The sequence below is a fragment of the Panthera tigris genome, chromosome C1 (assembly GCF_018350195.1).
Source record: "Panthera tigris isolate Pti1 chromosome C1, P.tigris_Pti1_mat1.1, whole genome shotgun sequence".
In the NCBI taxonomy this organism is placed as follows: Eukaryota; Metazoa; Chordata; class Mammalia; order Carnivora; family Felidae; genus Panthera; species Panthera tigris.
The window spans coordinates 57,057,739-57,071,824 of record NC_056667.1 but is presented as its reverse complement, the minus strand read 5'-3'; the positions used below and the strand labels follow the sequence as shown (position 1 = coordinate 57,071,824).

General features: G+C 39.1%; 1 protein-coding gene across 1 annotated transcript in view; it reads right to left on the bottom strand.

The window, feature by feature from the left end:
* LRRC7 (leucine rich repeat containing 7) overlaps positions 1 to 13,730 on the bottom strand; it is a 556,339-nt gene extending 542,609 nt beyond the window's left edge. Inside the window, exon 1 of the mRNA XM_042996209.1 lies at positions 13,671 to 13,730. The gene's annotated coding sequence lies outside the window, so the exon portion shown is untranslated. The remainder of the gene's footprint in view (positions 1 to 13,670) is intronic.
* Positions 13,731 to 14,086: the final 356 nt, after the last annotated feature.

The window sequence follows — 14,086 nt, the reverse complement described above, 5'->3', positions numbered from 1 at the left end:
ATTTTAAGACATGATTAAACAGACCAAGTTTGTCTATCAAGTATTACCACACACTATGAACTGCAAATAAGAGAGCTCTAAGAAATACCCCTGGGAATTAACTCCATGTGGGTAAGATAATTATTTAATGACTTTCATAAGTGATAAAAATTCATAGTGATAGTCACTTGTATCTGCACATTTAAAAACAAATCCAAAGCAAACAAAAATACGGATACACAAAAACTTTAAGCTATGTTCTGTATTTTACAGAGGAAACGGAAACATTGAAAGCCTACAAAAGAAAGTGGAATAAGATTTCAATTAAGGAAATTTTAATGCTAGCCTAAAACAGTGCTAAAATTCTGAATAAAACATGGCTACTGCAACTGGACCAGGTTTATTTCTTTAAGAAGTTGTTTCTAATTCTGAAGCTGCATATGTGCAGGCACACGTGACAGAGAATGTAAGGGTTGCCATGGTAAGTACACATCTTTTCTTGGACAGTGAAGTATAAAAAAATGTCTAAAGAACTCTCACTTCATAATATGTCATGGAATTTGACTCTGCTTTCCCTACCACAGCATATTATGTGATGCAATGCAGTATAGTACAGAAATAGCCCACATTTTTAAAACTTCAGCCCATTAAGATGGCTAATAAAAAACAAGGAGTGAAAATGAAATAAGAGAACTCCAGGTCAGATAACTCTATTTAAATGGCGAGACTAGAACACGTTCTACATCCATTAAATTTATAAATAATCACACCTTGGGACATTCCACAGGCCTGAGATACCTCCCTGGGAGTCCAAATGCAAATATGGCTAAACCACCCCTTTCGATACACTTGAGTCCTAGGACTCTTATTTTTAAGGAAAAATAAAATCATTCGAACATCCCTGCTTCTTCATTCTTGCCCCGGTGCGATGAATGATTTTCAGGAAGCAGGGATTTGACCCTCCTCTACTGTCTTTTGCAAAAAGATCTCCTGGTGGTTCTCTTAGAGTAGGTGAAGTCAGCTCAAGACGCCTGGATGGAGGCGTGACATGGGCTGGGGAGGTGACGGAATCTGTTGCGAATAGCAGCAGCAGGTCCTGAGGCGCTGAAGAACTCACGTGTGCAGGGGCTGAAGAACTTTTCTGCCACGTCTCCCGGAAGGAATGCCTCACTTTTAAATAGGAGACTAGCTGGGGCGAGGGGTGGGGCGGGAAGTGGGAGGTAAAAAAGAGAAGTGGGCGGCAGGGGAGAAGATCCAAGCCCTCCGCCGGTATCTACCTGTGCTTCTCCACCTCCTACTCTCGCCCCTGGTCAACTTTATTATTTTACCTTCTAATAGGAGGACTTAAGCAGCCGGATGCTGAGCATCTCATAGGCTCAGCCTGGAACAAAGAAAATCGAGTTCCTAATACTGTATCTCTCCCGTCGGAGAGATCACGTGTCCTGCTTTCGCTGGAATGCACTCTTCTCGCCCACGCTATAAAAATCTCTATTGTGCTTAGAAATTTTGCCAAGGTTAAAATATGCTGTCATGCGAATTGCTTTTCATCTATCAAAAGAGCTACATTTCAGTGTATACAGGTACACATATTTACGTGCTGACCCAGTTACCACTGCAGGTAAATTCAGTGTGTTGAAAGTGTGATGGGAAAGTAATCGAAAAGCGCAGGTGGAGAACCTTTATGTCTCACTGACCCCTCCCCCATCATTTCTAATCCCTTTTGAAGGAGAACTTCGAAAGGAACGTGGGAGTCGCAGATGGTTGCATTCTGAAGCCGATTCCCGGGAGTTGTGAAAGTGACCCCTTCCCTTTTCTGCCTGGCGCTGTGCCCTCTCGCCCAGCCCGTTCGCTTTGTGACTTGGTGGGGAGGAGACAGTGAGGGAGAGGGCGGAGGCGGGTCCTTTATTCAGCCCTGATGGCCAAGAAGTAGTATAATGAAGCAGTTTTGCAGCCATCTCCGTTATGAAGTCACACTATTTTAAAAGGCATTTTGTTCAACCCCTATCCCCTCACCCGCATTCTTGAGTCTGCAAACTGTGAGACTAGAGACCTTCGGGAACCAATCTAATTGTCCATGAGCTAGGATGCCATGATTACCGTAATGTTAATGTGCTTCCCTCCCTCTTTCAATGTAGGATCCGAAACTAGTCCTGCATCCTTAATGACTCTAAGAGGAGGAGGCAAGATGCTGAAGGGGGCCCAGCTCTGGGACTGGGAATCGTGCAGGTTCACCAGCTTCGCCTTGCAACACAAAGGAGATGTGTGGGTAGGAGTTGTCTAGCTTAAGGGGAGAGAGGCATCATTCTCCCTGACTCCCTGGAAAAGCTTTCACTCCATTGCTACCCACTTCTTTCTGTCCTCCAATCTGTCATACTCCTCTTCCCCTCCAGCCCCCCCCCAACAAACCCCACCCTTTCCCTTCAATTCCAAAGGCATAAAGATTTTCTAATTGCATTTGCCAAACAAACGAACACCAAACAGTAATACTACACCTTCCAAGATAAAGGGACAAATGCGACCTTCCACAAGTGTGTGTGTGTGTGTGTGTGTGTGTGCGTGCGCGCGCGCGTGTGTGTGTGCGTGTGTGACACGATCAAACGGGCGCTTCATCCCTCAAACACCTCCAAGAAAAAGCTTACAGGAGATACCCAAGATAATAAAGAGGAGCTAAGACTAACGCCAGCTGCACCAATGGTCCCAGCACCAGCGTCCAACACTGGCTCTTTACCTTTCCTTTTCGCAGTATGTAACCCTTTAGGGTCTCCCGCCAGCCCAGGCCACTCGGTGCTCCCATGCACCCACACAGACAGCACCCATTTCCAAATGCCCCGCAACCTACCACATCCCCGCCGCCTCCGCGGGCCACCTCTCGAGCAGCTCCCTGAGAGCGCTGAAGACTCGTGTCCTCCCCCCACACCCCTCCCCCCGCGGGGGCTTATGTCCCACACCTCGGGCGCTCACGGTCGCCGAGGCCAAAAACCGCGAGGCCCCCGCAGCCCCCACTGGCCACGAAACAAGAGTGTTCTACTCACATCGCCGGCGGGAGAAACTGCCCATGAGGTTCCAGAGAGAGTGACTCGTGCAGCTGCCAAGGCTTATTCCTTAAAGTGTTCGGGGGTCCGCAGTGGAGTGGGCACGAGGGTCCTCGGAGGAAGAGAGGAGGGTGGAGTAGGAGGAGGAAGACGAGGAGAAAGGGGATTCCAGCCAGGTGCCGCGTTAGACCATGATGCCGGTGCCCTTCAGGTGGACGGCTGGAGAGGTTCCGGCGGGAAGCGGCTGAGGGGAAGCCCAAAGTGTCGGCCAGGGAGGCAGGAGCGCATTCACTCCCTTGCCTCCGCCTGCCCTGCGCGCCGCGCTAGCGACCGCAGCAGCAGCAGCAGCGGCGGCGGCGGCGGCAGCGGTGGCGGAGGCGCAGCTACCTCCCCACCCCCAGAAGGCTCCACAGACAATAAATCCCGGGCGGAGAAGAGGCGAGCAGAGAAGGCGAATCGTGCACCCAACTCTAACACACCCTGCCTGCCGCTGGGCAAGAATCCCCGAGGACCCGGCGCAGTGGCGGCTCTAAGGGGCCGAGCGCTCCCGCGTCTGCAGGCGACAGCGGCGGTCCGAGAGGGCGGTTGCAGGTCCCTCCGGCGAGAACCCGCTGCCCAGGGGCTGGGTGTCCGTGGTTTCAAGCCCGAGGTTCTCCTGGAGTGGGGTCCTCCTCCGTGCAGTGGCTCGGCGCACAGGTGCCAGGCTTGGCAGGCGAGGAGGCGCCGCTCGTGGCTCTTGGCTGTGTCTCCCGGCTCTCCCCGCCCCCTCTCTTTTTTCCCACCCCCTTTTCCGACGACACCAGCTGCAGCTGCCTCAAAGTGTGAAAAATGTCAAGGAGATTTTCCAGTGATAAGAGGGGGTGCCCACTTTCACAGCCCTCGGCCCCTTTTTGAGGATCCTCGCCTGCCTCTCTGACCTCTACACACGGGCTCCCCCAAATTGAGAAGAAAAATCCCAGTCCGGCGGAGAACTGAGATGCTCGCCTTCTGCGGGCTTGCTCACAAGCTGCTTTTAGAGAACGGGACAAAAGGCCGAGATCTCTGGGTTCCTCCCGTAGCTCGCGGTGGGCTGGGCAGGTGCTCAAGGAACCGTGCAGGGCAGCGCTCCGCCAACCGCTCCTCCTGCTGCCGGACTGGCCCGTGGCGCTCGAGTGGCGCGGCGCGGCGCGGCGTCCTGCAGCGCGGGCGACTCCGAGGCTGTAGCGGCTCCGGGCCTCTGCGCCTCCCTGAGCGCCCCTGCACCCGCACCAGCTCAGTGACGCTGCGCTCGTGGCTCCGCAGGCTGCTGCTCCTGCTATCTCAGCAAAGAGGCGGCCAGGAGCGCCTCCTCGGGGTTTCCTCCCCCGCCCGCCTTTCCTGCTGCAGGTTGTTGGCTGCCAAGGAGAAAAGTCTCTGCTTGCGGGTCGGTCACTTCACATCAGTCAAGGCAGCGACCTTTGTGCCTGCTCTGACATTTCCTTCTCATTCTGTGGCCAGGGCTGCTACCCTGGGAGTGCGCAAAAAGAGAAGGGGTTTCCCAACTACCCTTGATGGTTTCACCGCCACTCCTCCTGCCATGAGCATACACTCTCACACACACTCCTAGCTCCTTCACATAAAGGCACACACAGACACTTTATTCTCACACACTTCTCTTTAAACTCTTATAAGCAGCAATATGTTAAGAAACATACTGATGAAGTTAGTACTATTTTTAGACTTCTATTTTATTCTTTAAACCCATCTGATGAATTCTCTTTGAAACTGGATTTGTTATCCTGGAATCATTCTTTTGTGCAATATAGGCTATAGGGTTTTTTTTGTTTCCTCCACATGGAAGAGAAAGAATCTCCATTTCCTAAGAATACATTCAGGCTGCATGGCATTCAATTGCCACTCTGGGGTGGATGTAAACTCAGAGTTTGCTAAAAAGAAAATGCACTTGCTTATATTCTTAGATTTGCAATGCTAAAATCTTCAAGGTCAAAAACCTTCCTGGCTGCTGGGATTAGCTAGGAAGATACTTCGGAGATTGACATCTAATCTGCAGAGTACCAAGAATGAGGATTATTTCCCACTTACCTGGGCCATGAAGGTGGGCTGACTTTTAAGGACACCTTCCCAGTATTCGATATCATTTGCATATGGAAGAGAGAATATGTTTTAAAAAGTCAGATCATTTTTAAAATGTATTATAAAACACCACAGAGAAACGGTTCTGAAATGGCAAGGTGATGGAAAAAGAATGTTAAAATGACAAATTTTTGAATTGACCTCTGTGGAGCTCTATTCTTTTCCACCCATAGTTTTGTCCTTGTAAACGTATTACCACATCTCAGTGTCTCAGCTGGATGCAGTGAGATGAAAAATTTTAGGTACTGATTGAAAATATAAAAAACTAACCTCACACAACAATTATACAATTGTGCAGTCTTTTATAAACTTCCAGGGTTTTTTTGATATAGTTTACACAGAATTTTCACTTTCCTAAGAGTACTTGGTGGATAATGTTATCTACACTTACAGGAAGGGTACAAAGGCTCAACTCAGAAAGGTCCCCAGGTGCCTTGTATTTGAACTCAGAATTTCTTATTTTTCCTCTAGGATTCATTCTCTTGTACCAAAATATTTGACAAAAATCATTCTACTTAAAATCATAATTGACTATAAGTAACTGCTTACATACCCACCAATAAAGTCCCTAACTCAAAACAAACTTGTTCCTTCCCAATAGGGAGACAGATGTTTTGAAACTCCAAATTAAAAACTGATGATGTCCTTTTAATATACTTCAAACTATATGTCCTCCTTTTCCTTTTATTTTATCCTCGAACCTTGATTTCAGGTTATAAAGACCCAAATGGATAAAAGTTTTTATATATGTACAGATGGGATGTAGTACCTATGGTTTTTAACAAACATGATTTTAGCATTTAAAAAAAGAAAAGGAGGGAGATGAATATTTTCTGTAGAAGAGGCTTTGGATACTATGGCCTATTTTTTTTTCTAAGATTTATGAATCCTGAACAAATGTGGCTACCTTCACTATTTAAACAATGAGGCACACTGAAGAGATGTCAATGCTTTCATAGAATTATGGAACTATTGAAATGCAAATACAGGTGCTGTCTTTAAACTCCAAGTTGTTCTGTCATCAACCCTCTGGAAATGCAGATGACTGTGTGATAATTGGAGAAAGATGAATGAATACCCTTAGGCTGTCACTCAAGCAGAGGTCTAAAAGCAGAAATAACAACAATTTCAAAAATTAGATTGAGGTAGTTTTACCAGATTAGCCATTCAGATTACATCTATGAAAGGCTAGACATCACCCCTATAAAATTTTGTAAATTGTTAATCAATCCCTTTTACTCACACTACTACAATTTTTGAAATGATAATCTATTCCCAGGATTAAATTCCTAGAGAATAAAGACATATTGTGATGTTAAACAATCAAGTGCCAACTATCTTCCTAATATTTCTCTTTGGAGGCCTGAAATGTCACCCTTGTCTTAAAAGATTTCCTCTCTGGCAATTCCTCATTAAAGTAAAACTACTATGGGAAGCACAACACTTTTAGCTTTACCAACTGTTAATAGCTTAGTTAGATACTGGTCGTTGGGAAAATAGACAAACATGTTTAAAATTTGAAATAGCTGGAGGAGTTTGGTAGTTATTTTTACTTTTTTACTATCATTTATGAGAGTCTCCCTTGAACCACATCTCGGTAGTTCTTGGTATTATCAGATATTTTCACGTTCTCTAGTCTTAGGGTTGTGAAATGGTTATTTCATTATGGTTTAAATGCATAATTTCCTGGTTACGTAATAGATTGAGCACCTTTTCATAGGTTTATTAATAATAATGATCAGTATCAGTGGGGTACAAGAAGGATAGGAAGTGCTGCATTGTTGTGGTTAGCTTTTGAAAAGCTGGGGAGAAGCTCTGAATAGGAAGTAGGAATCATTAAAATTCTTCCTCAAATTAGTTACATGGCCTTTACCGTGAAACTAATCTCTCAGATTAACAACCTGTTCTAGCTAAAGTGAATGCTTCTTTGTTGTGGTTTTTAATCTATCTGGATAATTATTTTTAAACATTAATTTGCATATTTAAGGTAACAAAATACAATGAACACTGATGTACTTACCGCACACCTGAGGAGGGAAAGAGTGAAGCTTCCTCTCTCATTCTTCTATTTCTGCCTCCTCACCCCTCAGAGGTAACCTCATTCCTAAATTTTGTGTTTATTTATACCTTTGCACATAAATAAATCTCACGCACTTTTACTGCTAATGATGTTTTTGCATTGCTTTGGAAATTTAATCCTTATATAAATAATATAATGTAGTATGCATTCTTTTGCAACTTGCTTTTGATATTTTAAAATATGTTGTGTTTCTAAGAATAATTGATCTTCATAGGTGTCACTCTAGTTCACTAATTTTACTGCTGTATGATAGTTGATTGGATAAATTTATCATATTCACATTCTGATGACAATTTTTGCTTTCATAAGTGATGTGAACATGTTTGTTTTTATCTCTTTTTATCTCTTTATGTATGTGTATGAGAGTTTTTCTAGTTTACATATCACCTACAAGTAGACTTCTTGGGTTGTAGAATATATTCAATATTAAATTCTTTTGAGTTTACTTCTTTACTATCATTTATGAGAGTCTCCTTTGAACCACATCTCTTTAGTTCTTGGTATTATCAGATATTTTCACATTCTCTAGTCTTAGGGTTGTGAAATGGTTATTTCATTATGGTTTAAATGCATAATTTCCTGGTTACTTAATAGATTGAACACCTTTTCATAGGTTTATTAATAATCCACATTTCCAGTTTGAATTTCTTGGTTTATATACCTCACTCATTTCAATTTTGGGGGAGTGTGTGTGTGTGTGTGTGTGTGTGTGTGACCTGCTCTCTAATCCTTTGTCAGTTATTTTTCACCTTTAATTATCACTCTTAATATGGTTAATATGTTTTTTTATGTTATTTATTTTATTCATTTTGAGAGAGAGAGAGAGAGAGCATGTGAGCACAAGGGAGGGGAAGAGAGAGGGAGAGCAGAGAAAGGGAGAGAGAGAGAGAGAGAGAGAGAGAGAGAGAGAGAGAGAGAGAAGGGTAAAGATAGTCCCAAACAGGCTCCATGCTATCGGTGCAGAACCTGATGCGGGGCATGATCCTTCAGAAGATGACCTGAACTAAGATCATGACCTGAGCTGAGATCAAGAGTTGGATGCTTAACCAAATGAGCCATGCAGGTGCCCTTAACATGATGTTTTTATGAAAAGAAGTTTTAACTTAGTATTATTAACTTTATCAGCATTTTCCTTTATGATATATGCTGTGCATTTAATTTAACAAAACCTTTGCTATCCCAACATTAAAAATACCTTTTTTCTATACTATATTCCAAAAGCTTCATAATTTTAATGTTTTACTTTCAGACTTTAAACCATCTGAAATTGATTGTGTATATGGTGTGAGGTAAGGGCTCAATTTTTGTTTCCATTTTTTTCCTCATGAGAAACTGATGCCTCCTCTATCATATACCAGCTTAGTGGTCAATTTTTGGCCTGTGCATTTGGTTCCATCTGTCTTGCTATACTGTCTCAGTTAAAAGCTGTTCTAAATTGCTGTCATTTCATAATCGATACTGATATATAGGAAGAACATGGCATCTCGTCTTGTTCTTCTTTAAAATGTCTTTGACTTTTCTTCATCCTTTCTTTTGGGATATCGATTTATAAGCATGGTATAGATCCATGAGAGCTTCTTTAATGTTTTTCACACCACAGATATCTTGATAACAGATGTGAAAGCCCAAGACCTTGCTCTGTCTAGTGCTGTATAAAATTGGCAATTCTCTCATAAGCAGTTCAGACTAAATGTGTCATGCCAGTAGTCTAACAGGAAGGTTATCTTAGATAACATGTGAGGAAAAAGACCAACTGACAGGAATAAAATCTCTTTTTAAAAGCAATGCATGTGAGTTATCTAACATATCATGCATAAAAATTTATTGAGAACATCTTTGTTATCTCTAGGTAGTTTCATATCTATGTACAAAATTTAAAATACACTTTTCATTCTAACATTTATATTTGTAGTTGAAGCATCCTAAAGGTCTTTATGATTCTACAATTGTATAGTCGTATGTTCTTAAATTTTAATATAGTACATTATTATTAATTGAAGAAAGAATTATAAAAACAGGTAGGAAATTGATGTCTTTCCCAGCAAAGTTTTTTTTTTTAATACAACTATAAGCTACTGAAGAACTTCCATTGGTTTGCAAATATAGGAATTCAAACTGCATAACCAGCCAGAGTTCAGAAGATTACATGTACACACAATCCAGATCATATATAACACTCTACTTCCCTTAAGATGATATAATCCTTTAATCTAAAGAATCTGTGCAATGCTAATTTTTTTTTTCTATGCTAAACCAGGTTTTCTATGTAGAAATGCTAATTATCTTTCCTTAGAAGTTAGGACAAAAAAAAAATTCATTGTTCTTTTTCTGCTTTGTGCTTTGTCCTATCTTCAGATGGATAACTGAAAAATTAGCTACCATTAAGTTTTTTCAAGTTTTCCTTTATCAAATACCTGCTAGAATAGTGCCTTGCTATGGTCAATATTATGAAGTTATATTGGCCCATCTGTAATTATTTTCTTATATAACACAAGTCTTGGACTTCAATTATAGTATCATGAATTTGCTCTGGTCCAGAAAAATAATTCCTAGGAAAGAACAGTTTTCCATTCAATGATGAGAAAATAGACATAGCCAGAAAAAAATATTATGAGTATGTTTTTGTTATGTAAGGTAACATCTAAAGAGAGATGGAAATGTTGAAGGTAAATTTAAATAGAATTAAATCCTAATTTAATTATAGAAAGATATATCAAGCTGTGACAACTTTGGTAATTTTGTTTTATAAGTTTTTTTCTCTTTTTCAGTCTGCACAATCTTGTCAGTCTATTTGCCTGAGAAAATAGTCAAATGGTGGTGCCAAACAATTTGATGAGTTGATTAAATTACTTATTTTTAGTAAAAGCAGCATGGAATGGGTGAGACATCTTATGTAGTCAGGAGCCAAGCATTTTTTGGTTAGGTCTCACTATTTTGTTTACTTCAAGGCCAAAGAAATGCCTTTCAGTACATAAATCATACTAGACTATTTCAGTATGTTTCAGAATGGTAATATTTAGCATGGAATATAGCCAAAGTTCAAAATAGAGTCTTAATACTATTGATTAATAAGAATAACTTCCTATTGTATGGATTTTATTTGATAACATTTTATTTCAGTGAATTTTTCTCCCTAACAGTTTTCACCTGATATCTTACAATATGTAATTATAAAAACTCAAATTCCAAAATTTTATGTTAGATTAAAATCTTTCTTACACCTTATTTTTCAACAATAATCTAACTAGTATACAATTCAAAGTTGATGGTTATTATTCCTCAGTATCTTGTAGATATTACTTCATGGGTTTTGGTGTTCATTGTTGCTGCTGAAATATTTGCCCTCAATATAACTGCCATTTATTTGTAGACAATCATTTCTTTCATTCTTGCTATTAGATATTTTCTTTTTGTCTGTGAGTACTGATGTTTTTAGGAATGGTTTCCTTTCTTTTATTTCCTAGATTTTATCTAATGTTATTTCCTTTATTATTTTTTATGCTGCTATGAATTAAAAATTCATTTTGGAAAAAAATGAGGCCTTTCTCTGGATATATTTTGCCTCTCCATCATTGCCTATCCTGTTTCCTTATCTTCCATGTCTCTTAACCACTCTTTAACATTTTTTCCTTTCATCTGTCTGTGCTACATTTTGTGTAAATTTGTGTGCTTTTTCTCCCAGTTGACTAATTCTTCAATTATCTAATGTAATATTTAACCCATGATTATGTTTTTAATCTCACTAACTATATTTATATTTCAAAATCTATTTTATGTATCAAAATTTTCTGATCTTTTCTGAAAGTGTCATGTTTCTTACTGCTTTTGATTCCTTCTTTTATATTACATTGTGTCTACTTGTGTTAATATCTGAAGTTCAAGGGGTCTAATTTGGGGTGCTGACTTATTTTCTTATTCAGGATGGTATATCACCTTGGATTCTGAGCTCATTTTCAGTTAGATGTTACATGTGGAAATAATGTGAACCTTGGTCTGAAGATGTTTTGTTCCAAGAAGGATCTATATTTGTTTTTTCAGGTGCCCTGAAGAGCTAGCTACCCAGATAACTTCTATGGGTTTCCCAGGCCACCCAAATAAGTCCCAAGTGATCAAAAGGAGATGGCTGTGATGATAAATTCTCAGAGAAAGACTTTCTTCTCCACTCAGAGCCAAGAGTGAAGCAGATAATGTACCTTGTAATCCCTGTTTACCAGGGGTAGATAATTTTAAATTAACCTTTTAGTAAAAATGTAGGTCTTCATGTGTTTCCCACCTTCTAAATAGAGGTCTCAGTTAACTCCCATCTTTCTCTTTTTTTAAATTTTTTTTAATGTTTATTTAGTATTAAGAGACAGAGCGTGAATAGGGGAGGGGCAGAGAGAGAAGGAGACACAGAATCCCAGGCAGGCGCCAGGCTCTGCGCAGTCAGCACAGAGCCGGATGCAGGGCTTGAACTCACAAACCACAAGATCATGACCTGAAGCAAAGTCAGACGCTTAATCAACTAAGCCACCCAAGCTCCCCTAACTCCCATCTTTCGTAAACAAAAGGTCTAGTATCCTAGTTAGCTGCCTGTTAATAGGCACATTCTAGATTACTAAGTGGCATAATGCCTTCAGAGGAGTTAAATATTTAATGCTTCTTCTTCTTCTTTTTTTTTAAAGTAATCTCTACACCTAATGTGGTGCTTGAACTCAGAACCACAGGATCAGGAGTCATATGCTCTACCAACCAAGCCAACCAGGCAACGTACCCTCTCAACTTTTTTCTTTTTTTTTTTTAATTAAATGCTACTTATCACTATAATTTTCTGTTTTCTCTTAATTTTTGACCTCTAAGAAATTATCTTATTTTTGGAATTTCTCTGTCTGCAAAATAATAAATAAAAACAGTTTGTTATTTTGCTCCAGCATTTCTAGATATTTTGTTCAAGTATTTTCATGATATTTAGGCTGCCATACTTTGGAAGTGGAACTAATTTATCTGTTTACAGGACAATTTTTGAGGTGATATTTTCGTTGCCAAAATGTTGAAGTTAGCTGAAATAGCATTTGTTTACTTCTTTTTTGTAGAGCATGCTATTATAAGTGGTAGCAGTGGGTATGAGCTTTGCCACCATGATGTTACAAATGATAGTGCGGTGACTTTACGACTGATAGATTTTAGGTAAAATAAACAAAAACACATTTAGTTATTTTTTGATTTCCCTAATATATTTTCAGGGTTAGTGTAGGCACAAATCTCTTTCAATACCAGTTATCTTCATCAGTTAGATAATGAACACGTTCTACTAAATGAAATTTATTATTATTATTATTATTATTATTACAGGTCCAACTATGAGATAGCATTCAGTTATTATTTGATTAAAGCCAACTCCCCTGATAGCAGTATCGCAAACAACTTGAATCACGAACGGTGTTTATCTACCAATTAAAGGTTTAAATATGAGACGTAAAAGAAAAAAACATGCAAATTTAGCCCCGTTTGGAATACATGGACTCTTTGATAAAGATATAGCAGTGAATTCAGTAATCTAGAAAATTATGGAAGAAAAAGAGACTAGTAACAACATAACATTGTTAAAGAAAAGAACATATTAAATATTACTGAATTGTTTCTCTGACAGACATTTTTATATTTTCATTCTTTTCTGATCATAGAAGAAATATATATTTACTGTTAAAATCCCAGGAAATGCAGAAGTTTTATGAAGTAAAATATTAAAATGCTCTATAACCTCTTCCCTTGAAATAACTACATTTATTTATTACAATGATGTATCCTTCTGAATTTTTCTCAGCATATAGTAATATACAACTATATTATTAATTTTATCCTGCAGAAAGGTATTCTTACTATGTATGTTGCCTTATAACATGCTCTTTGCTTATAACATATAGTGAAATATCCTTCTATTTCAGTTTCAATATAGTAATCTCCTTTTCTCTTAGGATTTATAGAATCCCACTCCATGGATATACCATAATTTATGCAACTTCTTTCCTATTAATGCTATTGGGGACTTGTAATTTTTTCACCATTGTAACAATTTTGTGATGCATTTCCATGTACACATACATTTGTATTCTTATGTAAGAATATATAGCATATATTTTTTGAAATATTGATAAACTAAACATTTTATAATAATATAAATATATATTAATAATAATATAAAATATAGTCATATTGTAATTGTTATAGTATTACTGAAAATGATAATATGTAAAAATTGATAGATGGTACCAAAATCCCTCTCAAAAATGTTAAACTAATTCATGTTGTCATAAATTGTGCATCACAATTCTTGTTTTTTCACACCACTGTTGATCTTGGGTATCAGTCATCTTTTAAACCTTCCCAATCTAATAGACAAGCACATTTCATTACTTGCATATCTGCAATAATTATTAAATTGAGGTTAAGCATGTCTTCTTATGAAATTTGAAATGCAGAGGGTTTACCTTATTACTTGTAAGTGGATAAGATGGTCTCATTTCATCCTATCTTCTAACTGTGGCAAGAAAATAACCAGGAATAAGATAACAGTACAGAAATCAAAATCTTCCCTACAGAAAATCAGTTTTTAGTTAAATCCCATGAGACTTTAGGGGTAAAAGGAAAAGTGTTGAAGTTCTTTCAATTCATTACATATCCCCACAATCCCAACCCCCAGCTCCTTCTCATTTCTCTACCAAGAGAAAGGTCACAGATCTGAGAATGTCTGATATCCTCCTGGATTTAAACCACATCAATAAACTAACCTTCACCTAGTTGACTGAAAGGAATGTTTTAGTGTTCAGACAGGAATTTGGCCATTACATAGATATTGCCAAAGGGTTTTTGATAACCTTATTCTTCCTACCAGACACTGACAGTT